The sequence below is a fragment of the Vigna unguiculata genome, chromosome 3 (genome assembly GCF_004118075.2).
Source record: "Vigna unguiculata cultivar IT97K-499-35 chromosome 3, ASM411807v1, whole genome shotgun sequence".
Taxonomy (NCBI): Eukaryota; Viridiplantae; Streptophyta; class Magnoliopsida; order Fabales; family Fabaceae; genus Vigna; species Vigna unguiculata.
In genome coordinates this window covers 12,883,009-12,899,427 of record NC_040281.1, presented here as the reverse complement: position 1 = coordinate 12,899,427, position 16,419 = coordinate 12,883,009, and the positions used below count along the sequence as shown (strand labels likewise).

The following is a 16,419-nucleotide window of genomic DNA, read 5'->3' as shown; positions in this document are numbered from 1 at the left end:
ATTGGATAAAGGAATAAATTACTGACGGTAGGGATAGTTGCCCCTATGATGTCCTTCATTTCTACAATATGAACATTTGCTTCGTCTGTTTGGATTTGGTTCATCCATCTCATTATGGATTCTATTAGTTGGTGGTCTTCCCCTTACCCTACGACGCATGTTTGGGTCTGGAATGAAATTTAGTTCGGTGTATATGGACCAATACTCTTTATTCCTAACAAGATGAAACTGCATTTCATATGCTTTGTTGATGTTGTAGAGGCTATAAACCGGATGGATGTATGAGGTTAGGTATATATGCGAGAAAGAGCAAACAACTATTACGTGATGACAAGGCAGTCGAAGAGCTTGAAAATGACCACAATCACACCACCAATCATTTAATTTAACTGTAAAAGACATTGGTAGGCGGTGATTATGTGGAGAAAACATCTCTTGAACTTGAAATTCATTATTGTCTCGTGAGTATTGACGCACTTGACACATTCCCGCTTGTTATTGATTTTTTCTAATAATAGTATTAATTTCCTCGGGATACTGGTGGCCTGCTCGTAACATAGAGTCTGCCTTAACCCCTCTCTTAAGAAACCATGTTGCATTCCTTTCAAATGTTGCCTTAATTATAGCACAAATTGGTAATGAATGAGCTCTTTTCAAAACAAAATTCATACATTCTGCCAGGTTTGTTGTCATGTGTCCGAATCTACTACCCCCATCGTAGGCCTGAGTCCATTTTTGTAGTGGTATCCTATCGATCCAAGATGCCACTTCTGGTGAATGTGATCTCAAAGCTGCCAATTTAGCATCAAATATGGGTTGTTTCACCTCGTAAGCTGTAAAAATGCAATTATATTAGTTAATTTAATTACCGAATATGGTGAATGAAAGAAAATTTTTATTACCCATATTCTTTAATCGGTTTTTCAATTCGTGATTCTTGAATTTCTTGTTGAAATTGGAAGCAAAATGACGTATTCAGTATACTGATTGCAATCTATCTGCTTCCCATTGTACTTCTTCAGATTGTAGGGCTGTCAATATGCCTTCCCCCTGTCTGTTATCAAGCAGAGGTTTGATTGTGGTGTAACGTGCTCCCTTAAGAGTTGAAAAAATCATATCAAGGCCTCATTTGTTTCTCCTTCCATTATCGTGAAGGCCAAAGGGAATATATTGCGTGACCCATCTTGAGCTAGTGTTGTTAGCAATGTCCCTTGATATCTTCCTGTGAGAAATGGGCCATCTACTTGGACAATTGGCTTGCAATAATTAAACCCTTGAATGCATGGTCCAAAAGACCAAAATACACGTTCCATAATATAGCAAGAAGGGTCAGGTTGGCCACTAACAAGTCTAGGAGATCCAGTGTATTGAATTATTGTGTCGGGATTGCTTTCTTGTACAGCTTGATACCACCTCGGAAGTTCATTGTAAGACTCTTCCCAATCTCCAAACTCCTTAGTAAGCGCTTTTTGCTTACCATTCCAAGCTTTGTCATATGAAACTGAATATCCGAAACGATTCTTGATTTCAGCTACCAAACTTTTGATAGGTATGGAAGGATTTTCCTTTACAGAGTTCATCACAATAGAACCAATTTGGTTGGAATCAAGATTGACATGATCTGCAGGTTGCATGGTTGACAAACAAGTGTGAATTCCGTCAATCTTTCTAATCTCCCAATTCAGACTCTGCTTGCTATAAGCAGCCCGTAAACGCCACGGGTAGCCTTTTTTGTGGTCGACACATCGACATATGAATTTTTCAGATTTTCTCTCAACAACCACAAATCTATAACCATTGTCGATGTGGTATTGCTTGATATATGACACTGTGGACTCTTTTATGTCAAAAGGCATCCCAATACATAATGAATTTTTGGTCACTGGATTTGAAGCTTCAACTGAGGTGTGACTTGATGAGCCAATATGATCTGTTGTATGGATTGTATATTGGTTGGTAACCAACTCATCTTCACTAAAATCAGACAAAATATCTGGATATTGACTTTGTCCTACCATTCCGTGCAAATTTGGTGAAGAGTGAAAATATAAGACTTCGGCAATAATGTGGTGTTTAAATCGTGTGCAGAGAAGCCAACGACTTCATTAAACTTCCAACGACTTCATTTAACATCACGCGATTTCATTAAATGAACAGTACAGAAACCGTCAGGCGGCCTGGCGACATTAATTGAAAGTCGTCCGCACCAATGACGACATTAATTGAAAGTCGTCCGCACCAATGACGACTTCACTTTGGTTGTCATCCGCACTGATGACGACTTCATTGTGCACGCGCGCGAATCTGCGCGCATTTATTTCGTGGTTGATCGTGCCTGTGATGTATGGATCCCCTTGCTGCACCACTTCGAAGCCATGAATTCAGGGAAATAGTGGAATTCAGAGATTCCTCCTACTCCCTATGCCATGCACAGTCCAATTTTTACATGCACTGGTCTAAAGTGTTGGCAGCTTTAAATGCCTTTTCTGAATGCATGCTCTCAACCACATTGCACGAAAATATTGAAGGATTGATGGACAGCTGTTGTGCATTCACGTGAGGAATCAAGACATTGGTTTAAATACCTTCAACTTGCATCCATATGCATCAGTTTCGGTTTATGTATTGTGCTTAGATTGGGAGAGAATTATTTGAAGTTTGCGCACAGTGGGAGAGTGTTGAATACTTCATCACTTCTTTGATAGCTTCTATTTTCAAGGTTCAAGTATGATTTAATATTTTTTTTAATTAATTTGCACACTTAGATTCTAATTTTTATTTACCATTTCTAATTTAGCATGGCACGAAATGGACGCCTACCTCAAGATATGTCACTACTCCGGCTTCAGCATGAGCATATCACTCACGACTTATGGGAAGGACGAGAACGAGTTCTTAGACCGAGAAGAGATGAAGTTTGGATACTAAACAACCAAGACATACTTGATCCCCGTGTCATAAATTTAATGCATCAAGCTGGATTCGGACACGCCTTGTACATCCCAAACATGGATGTCAACCACTTCCTCATCAGTTCTTTATTAGAAAGATGAAGATCAGAAACTCACACATTTCACTTCCCCCCTGGAGAAACCATGTGACACTAGAAGATGTAGCCATCCTCCTTGGCCTACTGATAGACGGAGATGTGGTAATTGGTCCCACTACGGTTGACGACATATTCTCCACCTTCCATGAACATCTAGGTGTCATTCCACCACCGACGGTGATAAGGGGGAACTCAATTCGAGTATCTTGGTTAAACACCACTTTCCAACAGCTTCCACCCAATGCAAACAATGAGGTTATTGCTCAATATGTGAGAGTGTACATTCTCACATTGATTGGAAGCATTTTAATGCCAGACACTTCTGCAGCTAGGGTACATGTCATGTATCTACTTAGGCTAGCTGACTTGGATGTCATCAGAAATTATAGTTGGGGCTCTGCAGTTTTGGCCTACCTATATCGTTGCCTAGATCATGGCATTCACCTTCACCAAGAAAATATTGGTGGATGCATGATTTTGTTACAATGTTGGGCTTGGGAGAGGATTACTTCTATAGCCCCACAACTTCAACCTTTAAGTGATCAGGAGGTGGCTGATGGGGATGGTTTCCCAGTCTGTAGAAGGTAAAAAGCTAACTTTTAAATTATTTTTTTCTTGTCAATTAACTAACTTGAAATTGCAATATTTTTATTTAGGTGGATGAACGTAATGCATCGGATAAATCCAGCTTCAATTTCAGTTACTCAATTTCGGTTGAGATTTGACCAAATACGTACAAGACAGGTAATACTTAAGGTGATTGAAAAATTTTTGTTTTTAAAAATTTAAAACTAATGTCTACAATTTGGTTTCAGTTCTTGTGGAGGCCTTACATTCAACCCGAAGTTAGTCGATTGATTGTGGTTGACATCCCTCCCATGTCCAGAGCAACAATACCAATAATTTGCTTCGCGACAGTAGAAATCCATCAGACGGATAGGGTGATGCGTCAATTTGGTTTAAGACAAAACATTTCGCCTGAGTCAGTTAACCTGGATCAAGTTCACAGGGATGACTTAAGGGGAAGAAACGACAGAAATTGGGTAGCACATCATCACCAATGGATTGCAATTTGGAATGATCGACAAAATCGGATCATTCAAGGTACACCATTCAGCGGAAACGGTCATTTGCATGATGAAACACCGTATATGCAGTGGTACATAAACCACACTATCCGCTATATATCTCCATCAGAATCTTCCAACGATGAGGTTATTTATACTACAATGTTGTACATCTATTTATCATACATACTTATTCATGGCAATAACCATGTTATTTATTTTACAGTACGACATATCACAAGAACCTTCCCAGCCTGCTTCACAACCATACACTGCCCATGTTGGGTCTTCTCCAGATTCCATGCATCATCACCAACCCTTTTTCGGACAGTCCCCTATGGGTCAAGGTCAAATGTTTGGACATTCACATCCTCAATTTGGCAACCCATCAAACACTTCATTCCAACACGCCCCTTCCTCATACGGTTTCTTCCCGCATCAGTCAAGTTATGGTGCTGGTCCATCACATATGTTTGGAACCACAATCATGACACCACCATCTGCCTATTATCCAGGATCTTCATCATCAATGTATTCTATCCTCCGCCAATGCCTTTCCAATCACCATAAATTCCACAAAATGTCCAAAGTCATCAAGATGAAGATGATGATGATGATGATGAACCACCACAACAACAACTACTAAGACGTCCCAACAGACCCAGAAGAAGACCAACATGTGGAACCGGAGGACATAGATGACTGTTTCATTATTTTCAAGTTACTAAATTATTGTATTTTAATTTTTAATCATTTTAAAAATATATTAATGTTTTTTTTATTTCAATTTATTATCATTTACTGTTAAAAAAAAACTAAAACGAAGTCGTCATCTGCAAAGACGACTTCATTAGCGCAAAAGAAGAAATCGGCAGGAGGCCGGACGACTTCATTTAAAAAAAAAAGGGGGAAACCGGCCTCTGGGAGGACGACTTCACGACACAACCCACTTTTCCAATTAAACTTTCAACCGACCCCTTTTTACAATTTCTCGGTGAAACTGACTCAGAATTACAAATTTCCCAAATTTATCTAAGCAAAATAAAAATGGTTTTTATTAATAATAAAAATATATTAATAGAGTAGGATGACAAAATCTGACGGATCACATGAGCGGTCCCGCACTAAAAATTTGTGGGACAGACTGAAATTTCAGGCCTACAAACCTGCATAGGCTGGACTTATGTTACCTGTATCCTGCGTGTCGCAACCAAAATCGGGACGGGACGACGAACCAAAAAAATAAAATTTGTAAAAACAGAGTTTGGAGTCGCCACCATAGTTATTATAAGAAACTATGGAAAATCATAAAAAAAAAAAGCAAGGTCTGCGAAAAACCAAAATTTTGGTCCGGGAGTCAGTTACGCGTGGGGAAGGTATTAGCACCCCACAACATGTGGAACCGGAGGACATAGATGACTGTTTCATTATTTTCAAGTTACTAAATTATTGTATTTTAATTTTTAATCATTTTAAAAATATATTAATGTTTTTTTTATTTCAATTTATTATCATTTACTGTTAAAAAAAAACTAAAACGAAGTCGTCATCTGCAAAGACGACTTCATTAGCGCAAAAGAAGAAATCGGCAGGAGGTCGGACGACTTCATTTAAAAAAAATAAAAAAAAGGGGAAACCGGCCTTTGGGAGGACGACTTCACAACACAACCCACTTTTCCAATTAAACTTTCAACCGACCCCTTTTTACAATTTCTCGGTGAAACTGACCCAGAATTACAAATTTCCCAAATTTATCTAAGCAAAATAAAAATGGTTTTTATTAATAATAAAAATATATTAATAGAGTAGGATGACAAAATCTGACGGATCACATGAGCGGTCCTGCACTAAAAATTTGTGGGACAGACTGAAATTTCAGGCCTACAAACCCGCATAGGCTAGACTTATGTTACCTGTATCCCACGTGTCGCAACCAAAATCGGGACGGGACGACGAACCAAAAAAATAGAATTTGTAAAAACAGAGTTTGGAGTCGCCACCATAGTTATTATAGGAAACTATGGAAAACCATAAAAAAGAAGCAAGGTCTGCGAAAAACCAAAATTTTGGTCCGGGAGTCGGTTACGCGTGGGGAAGGTATTAACACCCCACAACGTTCGTCCTAAGATGGTACCTTTAATTAAATGTGCAAAAGTTTTGTGGTTTTTCAAAATATTTAAGTTTTCCCAAAATTAGTAATAAAAGGATGTACAAAAAACAAAACTATTTTTTTAATTTTTTGGGTCCGACGAAGATTAATCATCGCTCCAACGTATCTCCATGTGAATGGAGAATCAGGGTTACGTAGTTCTTTTAAAAAAAATCTATTTGGAAAATTATTTGAAAATGATTTAATTTGTTTTATAATTTTTAAAATCTTTTCATTTAAATTTTAGTATTATTTTAAAATTGGTGTCATGCGACGCGAGGGCCGGATAGACACTTCAAATTTTTTTTTTCTAATCTTTTATTTTTTATTTTTTAATCATTTATAAATTTTTAATATTTTTTTAAAGTTATTTTAGAGTAGTTGTGGATGTCATTGCGACGTGAGTAACCAAATAGATATAAAAGAGTAAACAAAGAAAATTATATTTTATTCTTAGATTGATATATATTTTTTAGAAAAAAAAAAGAACGAAAGTCTAAAATAGGTGTCATGCAACGCAAGCGGTCGAACAGACACCAAAAAAATAGGAAAAAAAATTAATGATTTAAAAAGAATAATAAAAACCTTTTTTTTTTATTTTCCATTAACTAAAAAACCCTTTTTTTTCGAAAATAAATTTATTCACCCGGACGAAATTGGGTGTTGACAGCTGCCCCTCTTTACTTAGATTGTATTAGATAATTTGAAATTTTGACTTTTTCATATTATCGTAATAAAAGATAAGTAAAGATAAAAATACTAATTTCGTTCGGGTTTCAAAAGAAGACAAATTTGGAGACAAATTTGACCATACCAAGTATAGGGTCTCGATTTGACACACTAATTCTTTTTGTTTTTTTTTTTTACTTTTTAAAAAAACCAAATTAGACCAATCCTGTTGAGAGGGTTTATTCAAAAGATTCGGTGACCATTACCATGTAGAGGGCCTCAATTTGAATTTTTTTTTATATATTTTTTTTAGAAAAGATTAGACCAATTCCGAGGAGAGGGTCTATATCCAAAAGATTCAGTGACCATTACCATGTAGAGGGTCATGATTTGACAAACCATATTACTACCGTATGTTATCATTTGTACATATTCTAAAACATATTTTTAACAATATCTATATGGCTTAATCACACAAGTCAAACCTCTATATAAGAAATAATTAATAATTGTAATGTTCAAGACATTTAAGAGGAAGCACATCTTATAAAACTTGCCAACTAACTATGGTGTAGAAAATTAGGAACGACAATTCGGGATGGATCAGGTTGTAGACTCGCATAAAAAAAGCGGGACATCCGCTGCCCCGCTTACAAAATTAAATATTCACATTTTTTTAGGTCTCATATTATTCATCACATTGTTTTTATAAATTCTTTATTATTATTATTATTATTATTATTATTATTATTATGTTTATGTATAATCATTGTATATAAGATAATGATTTTAGTTTTTGAATATGAAATATCTTTTTATGCATTTTTAGGTACTGTCCGGAAGGTGACATGTTTCTACTTTAACTATAATCTTTGTTGTTATTGTTTCTTGTCGTTGATTAAGTAAACTAATTGAAATTATTTCGATAGAAAATGAATATCAATTATTGTGAAAAAATAAAAATGTTTTATTTTGCTCATTACAAAATAAAAATTATTTTGCTCATCATAAATACGGTCAACTCGAAGGCCTGCGACCCAACTCTCAGGTCTGTGGGCCAACTCGTAGGCCTACGGACTAACCCACGAGACAGGACGAGTTAGAAAAGTAAACTTAATATCAAACTGTGGGACGAGCCAAAACACGGAACAGACTAAAACGGGCCGAACTGACCCGCTTTGTCATTCCTATAGAAAACTATTATAGTGAGAAGCTATCAAAGTAGAAAAGGTAACTTCAACATGGGATTACCAAAGCATAAATCATGGACAAATATATTGGTGATTTATTTCATTTTAATACGGAGAGAAGGTGTGAAAAGTAGTTTTATTCTTTCCTTTATAATCTCCCTTACAAGGGAAGTTAGAAATTGCACTGGCCCACATGTGCCATTTAGTGAAAAAATTGAAGGCATGCACATCAACATATAGTAAATATTGTGTTTACAATTTTAAATTGAAACACAACTATCATATGAAACAAAATTCAAATTTAAAGTGAAGAGTTATGGTAAGTGGTTGGAAAATGTTTCATATCTATATCATGCTTGGTAGAGGATGTGAACTTGCATGATTTAACAAATGATTGGTTATAATTATCCGAATAAAATATGAACTAATAATTGTAGTTAACATAATTTTGATAAATTTATATTTATTTGTATGCATTTAATGATAATTTTATATGTTTTTTTTATGTAATAGAAAGGCGTCTGAATTATTTGTAGAAGGAATGGTGCACTAATTCCTCTAATTTGGAATTAAAAAGTCCGCTAATTTACAATGTACTTCACTTCCACGTGTCTTTTCCTGATTAATAGTGACATATAAATATTTTAATACATGTTAAATTCACACTTTAATTATAAAATTTAAATATTATTTAAATATATTAAGAAATTGAATTATGTTCTAAATTATGAAAAAAAGTAGCTTGTTATAATTTTTAACTTTATAAAAGTAACTAGCATATAAGGATAATAATACATATTATATTATACATAAGATGTATTCATATTATATATATATATATATATATATATATATATATATATATATATATAAAACGACGGATCTTTGACACATATTTTCTTTATTCAATTTTTTATATTTATTTTAAAATGATTTTTATACATTATTATATTATTTATATTAACTTTTATTTTTTTTTAAATTTCATTGTTTTTCTTTTTTTTTCGTTTCTTTATTATGTATTTCCAACTTCTTTCTTCTCTTTCCCTTTTTATTTTAATTTTTATCTTTAATCTCGTATCATTTTCAAACTAAAATTGAATTAGGGTGGAATTGAGAAATTAAAAAACATTTTGGATCGATCAATTTTTTCTTTTGAATAAATTCATTTTATACTTTTTTAAAGTAATATGTTTTCTTTTTATATGTGATAAATTTGTCTATTGTGTATCATTATATGTATCACTTGAAAGTGATAAATTTATCTTTTGCTAGATAGGTGAATAATAATAAATTTATATTAGAAAATTTATTATAAAGAGTAAAAGAATTGATTCTTTCTTTTTAAGAGGGAGACTTGTGATAAAGATGAAAAAAAAAATGCATTTACAATTAAACCTTAAATTCATGTAAATCCAATAATTAAAGACGACGAAGAACAACTTTTTAAAATTCTTATAGTTAGATATAATGAATTTAAAAAGATGTAATTTGACACCCCTAAATTTCTAAACTTTTTGTTGAAGATCCATCAATATAAATATATAAATATATATATATATATATATATATATATATATATATATATATATATATATATATATATATATATATATATATATAAATAAAGCTACCAATCCATTATGTATATAACCGATTATAATAAAGTATTTATACTTATATAATAATATAACTAATTATATAATAATATAACTAATGACATGGTGCATGATAAAAAAATATTATTATCATTATTATTATTATTTTAATTATTTGAAAGAAAATGATATTATTAAATTATAAAATAAATTTTATAAAAATAATAGTAAATAAATAAATTTTTAATTTTGTAAATAATTTTTTATTATTTATAATGATTTAAATTAAAAAAAAATTATTTACTTGAAAAATCAAATTATAAAAACTTTATACAGAAAAAAATTGTTAAAAAGAATAATCTCCTTTTCTTAATTTTATGTATAAATAAAATAAAAATATTATTATAATAAAGGATGGAGGAGTAGAGTAGAAGATTGATGAAAGTTAAAAAGAAAAAAAAAAGGTGAATCTGTGGTTTTATTTTTAGTTTACTGACAATGGAGAAAATCCCTGAAGGTAATAGGAAGACATATGAATCATGTTCTTCATATACAAAGTGATGTTTGACATTTTCACTTCAATTATATTTTTACTCTATCAACAAAAATAATAATATTAATAAATTGAATATTTTTTACTATATATTTCATGTATTATTTTTCAATCAAATAATTTGTATTTCTATTGTTCTTCCACTTTGGCTTCGTTTAATTGATCCACTAGGTTAAGATATTCTCCTACTAATATATTATCAACTGTGAGAATATCGAATGTACCGACCGAAAGCGACAAACTTTCTGCATAGGTTATGTTATGAGATTTCATTTTTCCGAGGTCTAATCATATAGATCTTCTTTGCATTTAAATTTTATGTAGTCAAAGTCAATGCTGCTTTTTGATTAATGTAAGTGTCTCTTTATTTATGATAATAGTACCAATATTGAGATTATCTGTACACCAAATTTTATTAATTTTCGGATTGTTTTGTAATTGGAGTAATTTATGATAATTGTGTTGTGTATATTACTTTTATGTTTGTTTTTACCTCACTAAAAACTTTTGTTATTAAACCATTATCAATGGTATTAAGTTAAATGAGAACAGTATTAAGTAATTTTATTAAAGTAATTGTTGGCATTTATCCAAATTTTAAAATAAAAATTCCAAGGGCTTGTTTATCTCACTTTAAATGATTAAATAAGGCAAAAAAAAATTGCTTCTATCTTTTCTGCTAGTTTAGGATATAAAGTGAATTTGATGCTTTATTTGGAAAAATTATTAAACAAGTTATAAAATGAAATAAGCTAGTTGTAATTTTGACAATACCTTAAGGTAGATAATTTATATTATAGATGTGACTTGGTTATAATATTGAGATTTTGTGCATGAAATGTGTTTTGTTTGAGAATAGTCAACGTGCTTTGGATTTTAATATGAATACTATATTTGATGATGAATTTTAGATATTTGTTATAGTAATTTTATATTTGCAATATAGCTAATGTTGCTTATAGGCATTACTAGTTAGTATGTATTGTAAGAATGAGATGTTGAATGGTTGAAAGTTATGGATATGATAAATGGTATAGGTTGTGTAGGTGAAATTCTGAGTGTGATATATTGTATGTTTAGTAGTTAAAATGTAGAATGTTGCAAGTAAGCTAAGTTGGTTTAATGTTCATATTGAGAAAATGAGTTACTCAATTTTATGTACAAGAAATAAAGTAGAACAATTTTTAGATCAATTAATCCTATTTTTTTAGTTTATTAAAATGCATTTTTAATTTACTAAAACTACTGAACAAAAATCATCTTTTAAGTAATTTTAGCTTACTAAAATATCGTTTTAACTAGTTAAAAAGTGTTTTTACTTACTAAAATTGTTATAACTATAAAACTTGATAACGGTCTAAAATACGTAAAATTTTCACATAAACTTGACACTTATCATGCTTTAATTGATCATATTTTGTAAGTAAACACATATTTTAGCTTATAATTACAAAATGAGGTACTAAAAGGAAGAAAATAAGAAATTGATGAATTTTTTATAAATTTACAGTAATTTCTCGAAGAATTAAAAATGATGCAGCTGAACCCCAAAATTCACGGTTAAGCTCTAGTAAGGCGGTAAAGGAAGGATCTAGAATATGACTTTTGAAGCTGAACCACAACAAAATGGTGCTCAACACTTAAGGCAATGCATGGTTGAGCCAAGAGAGAATGTGCTCAACACTTAAGGCGGTGCATAGTTGAGCCACAAGAAAATGTCCTTAGCACTTAAGGCGGTGCATGACTGAGCGTCAAAATTTGGGTTGAGCACCGCCCAAAAAATTTATATAAATAAAGACCTTGGGTTCTCAGTAAAAGCATTAAGTGAAGGCTAAAAAAATGTAGTACAAGGATAGGATAGCATTTGTGAGCCACGAGGGAGATGCTCTTAATGTAGATCTTATGTGTAGATGCTGTTGGAATTGCATTGTGATATTTTATGAGTAGCTGAACTCCCTGTGTCCATGTTTGATGTAATCAATTCTAATTCTATTCATTTCTTGATACGATCCTATCCAGGAAAGAGTATGATCGTTTCTGAATTTGAATCCTCAAGAGGCACGACACGAATAAATCAAAGAAGAACGCGAAAATAAGACAAAGATGGAGGACGCCACAATCTAGCATATTGATAAGTCAAGTGAAAATTCGCCACAAAGATGTTAATCTTTGATAAGAACCGGAGGCCTAAGCCAAAAACAAAGAGAATCCTCTCTTTAATAAAATCAAATTCAATATGTGACTAAAAGTGTCTACATTGTTTTTGGTACCTCTATGTATAGTCACATAAGTTTAAGAAAACATGAGAACCCTACAAGAAGGCTCAAGCCCAAAACAAAGAAACATAAACTAATTTATAAAAGAAAGCCTAAAGCCCAAAAACATAGAACATGACTAATTTCTAAGAGGAAACCCAAAGTCTAAAAACATAAACTAATTTTCCTAAAAACTATCCTTCAAATGTGCTTCAAGCCATGATCTTCATATTCTTTGAATTTCAGATTGCTTGTAGCATCAGGAGCCTTGAATAGATTTGATCTTCCAATCTCTTGCTCATTGCCCTTGTCATAGGTCCTTTAAATTCTAAAGGTTCATCTTCAAGTTCTTCTTGTATAGAATCTTGAAATAGTCCTCTATCATTTCTACTTCTTGGTATTTATCTTTGTTTTATTCAATTGTTTGTGGTTTGATTTATACTTAATGATGACTTTATTTATGCTTATTTAAGTAGCCAGAGGGGATGCTGGATGAAAGGGTCCTGCACATGGCACAAATTCATTCAACAAGTCTTACACATTAAAGCAAGGATTCATTCTACCAGGATTTAAGGAATCACACTAAGTTTGAAGTCCTTAGGTTCTAGTGTACTAGGGATGTACCTAGATCTACATAGAAAGAGTACTCCCAAGACATTGAATGATTTGCATAATAAGTAAACAATATGGTAGTGGTATAGTAGTAGAACATGAGATCAAATCAATTCATAGCCCTTACTTTACTCAATCTATCTAACAAATACTATTTATTTTTACTTGCACTCTTTATCAAAACCAAAAACCCAAAAATCAAACTACCAATATACTTGCTAAATCCTTGTGGATACGGTACTTGTTGATACTACTACGTACCAGTACATTTGATGTAAAATGGTTGTTGAGAAATAGTCATCACAAGCCATGTTTGCCTTCTCTCTCTTTATCAAGAAGAAAAATCTCCCTCTCCTTTATCTCTAACTTTTTCTCCTCATACCTCATCTCTTTCAGAGTTTGATCATACCTTAATATAGTTGAGGAGTTAGGGAGCATTTTGGCCTGATTAGATTTCTAAACAGAGTATGTTTCTATTTACTTTATGGATTATTTCCTCTCTTACTTTTATGTGGCTTTTCTCATCAATCTTAGTGGGGTCAGTTGAGAAAAGAGACTTTCTCAACTTGTTTTACCATATATTGAATTTTTGTCATATTTGAATACCTTGCATTAGGTCTCTAGTTCAGGATGATCTTATTTCTTGAGTTATGGAACTTTAACTTTGAGGAAAACTATTTCAGGTAAGGAATACTAGTAGTAGTTATATTGCCACTTATGTAATATGACGATGATGATGATGATGATAATGATGTTGATGACAAGAATGTGATAAATTGATGAAATGTTGATCTTTGTTGTTGAATGATTGTCTATATAGTGATTAAATTGAGTTTGAGTATAGTAACTTGAGATGTTTATTTATGTATTGAATTGAGTTGCCAATGAGTCAAATTGATTCAACCAGAGGTCATTTTAGTATAAATATATCATTTTACTGAGATATAAATGAATGGGTCATTAAGGTCTAGTTTAAGTCATTGATGTTGTTATAATGAGTTGATTGCATAACTTAGTTAAATTGATCTCTAGTGTATATGTATTGTTAATTGGGTTATCTCAGAGTAATTTGCATTAGATTATACCAACACTATATGTTTTCTTGATCTCGTCAATAATTTGACTCACTATCATTATACCCACATTCATAAATATGTCTATTAACACATGTGTTATCCAGTCCTTATTAGCATTTTTATTCCCAAAAACCCTTCCACACTTATGACGCCCAACTAGTGTCTTAACCTGAAAGGTTTACCTGCCTCCAACCTTGCTCACCATAATTAAGAAACCACATTTTTTACAGACCGCCCTAACTCTCTTATGATCATTTTTCACAAATTGAACTTCTTTACCATTTAAAACATTATGCTCCATTATAGCTTGCTTAAACTCCTTCAAAGAAGAAAATTCCATTCCCAATTTGAACTTGAAGTCCTTTGTCATATCTTCAGCTCTATACTTGGAAAATTTAGGCCCATCACGACCAACACCCTCATCACTATTAACATCAAAATCTAACTCATCAGTATCATATTCCTCACTTATATCATGTACTCCAATATCAACATTAGTCACAAATAACCCTTCTCCAACATCTCTTTTATTCCTCACTATGCTTGAATTTTGTCTCATCGCTTTCCACCTTTCCAAAACAGGCCCAATATTTCTAACACGTTGTTGAATGTCCATCCCAAATCCATCATCATCATCTGCCACCCTTTCTTCCTCACTATCATCTAATTTATCTGCATAAGAACCTTCATCATTGTCATCCTCAACCACTTCATCCTCAACTGCCACTTCTGCCTCACCCATCACTTCATCCTCATCTGCCACATCTTCCTCACCACCCACTTGTGCCTCACCCATGACATCTTCCTCACCTGCACTTTTGCCTCACCCAACACATCCTCATCAGCCACCACTTCTGCCTCATCCAATACATCCTTATCAGCCACCATTTTTGCCTCACCTACTGCATCAGCCTGATCCACTTCTTCCTCCAATCGACCACCACAAATAAAATGAACAACTTTTGGCTGACTAGGAACATGTTGAACATATATATATATATATATATATATATATATATATATATATATATATATATATATATATATATATATATATATATATATATATATATATATATATATATATATATATATATATCAACCTCTTCTTTCCTGTCCTCTGCATATTTAGCCAACGCTAATGCTTCATTATCACCAGTCAATAGTCGAAGATTGTTTAGTAGCTTCTTTTTCAAACCCTTCCACCAAATTTTAACATCTCCAGCGTATTTAAACTCCTTCACGATGCATAAAGCTTCAAAGTATGACCAAAAATATGGATCAATCCCTTTTACAACATGGATTTCACCCCTATGTATTTCAATCTCCTATTCCTTTCAAACCTACCCATATGATGAAACGCAACGGTGAACCCCATTTCAAGTCCTACATTTTAAATAAACACAAAAACCAAGCAAAACCAACTATAATCCATCTTTAGAAATGACAAAACGAAAGCAAAGCAAACAATAAAAAACACAAAAATTTAAAACGCAAGCGAACTAACCTCACTTCAGAAACGGTGATTTTGTCCACAAATTCAATCCACGATCTTCCACCTTCTTCGTCCTTCACTGGTTCACGTTGTAGCTTTCTTCACTGATTTAGCGATGCCTTCGTATTGTATAGGGTTCAAACCAAATCCCCTTTCTAATTTTGACAATGGCCTCTGTAATGGGAAAGTAAAATTGTTTACTGCGTTTGCTAATGTTAATAACCACGCAATTGAAAACATTTATTGATGTTTAATAAAAACATTCAAAAGTAAAAAATCAACTCAGCTGAAAACGGGATCTTGACATAGCCATCCGTTAACCAGGTGTCAAGTAAAACTAACCACGTTTAAAATTGAGTACGAATTTCATGAGATTCAAAACGTGGAGGACTAAAATATAGCAAACGTATGTGGATGACGAAAACAAAAAATCACCAATACTTTAAAGATGAAAAACATAATTAACCCTTATTTTAATTTTGGGTTATGACTAGGGTTTTAGACTAAGTAAGGAGATGTTTTTGGGGAAAGAAAATAAAGATTTTAAAATTATACACGTGTTAAACACATACGAGAAACCACATGTCACATTTTAAGTTAATATGTTGTTTTACTTAATAAACTACTTAGTTTTATTGAACTATGTTGTTGCAATTTGTGTTTTGTATTTTATATTTTATATTTCTTAGAAATATGTATTTTTTAA

At 32.4% G+C, this 16,419-nt stretch overlaps 1 pseudogene; it reads right to left on the bottom strand.

Moving 5' to 3' along the window:
• Positions 1 to 495: 495 nt before the first annotated feature.
• On the bottom strand, positions 496 to 1,644 carry LOC114175033 (annotated as a pseudogene).
• Positions 1,645 to 16,419: the final 14,775 nt, after the last annotated feature.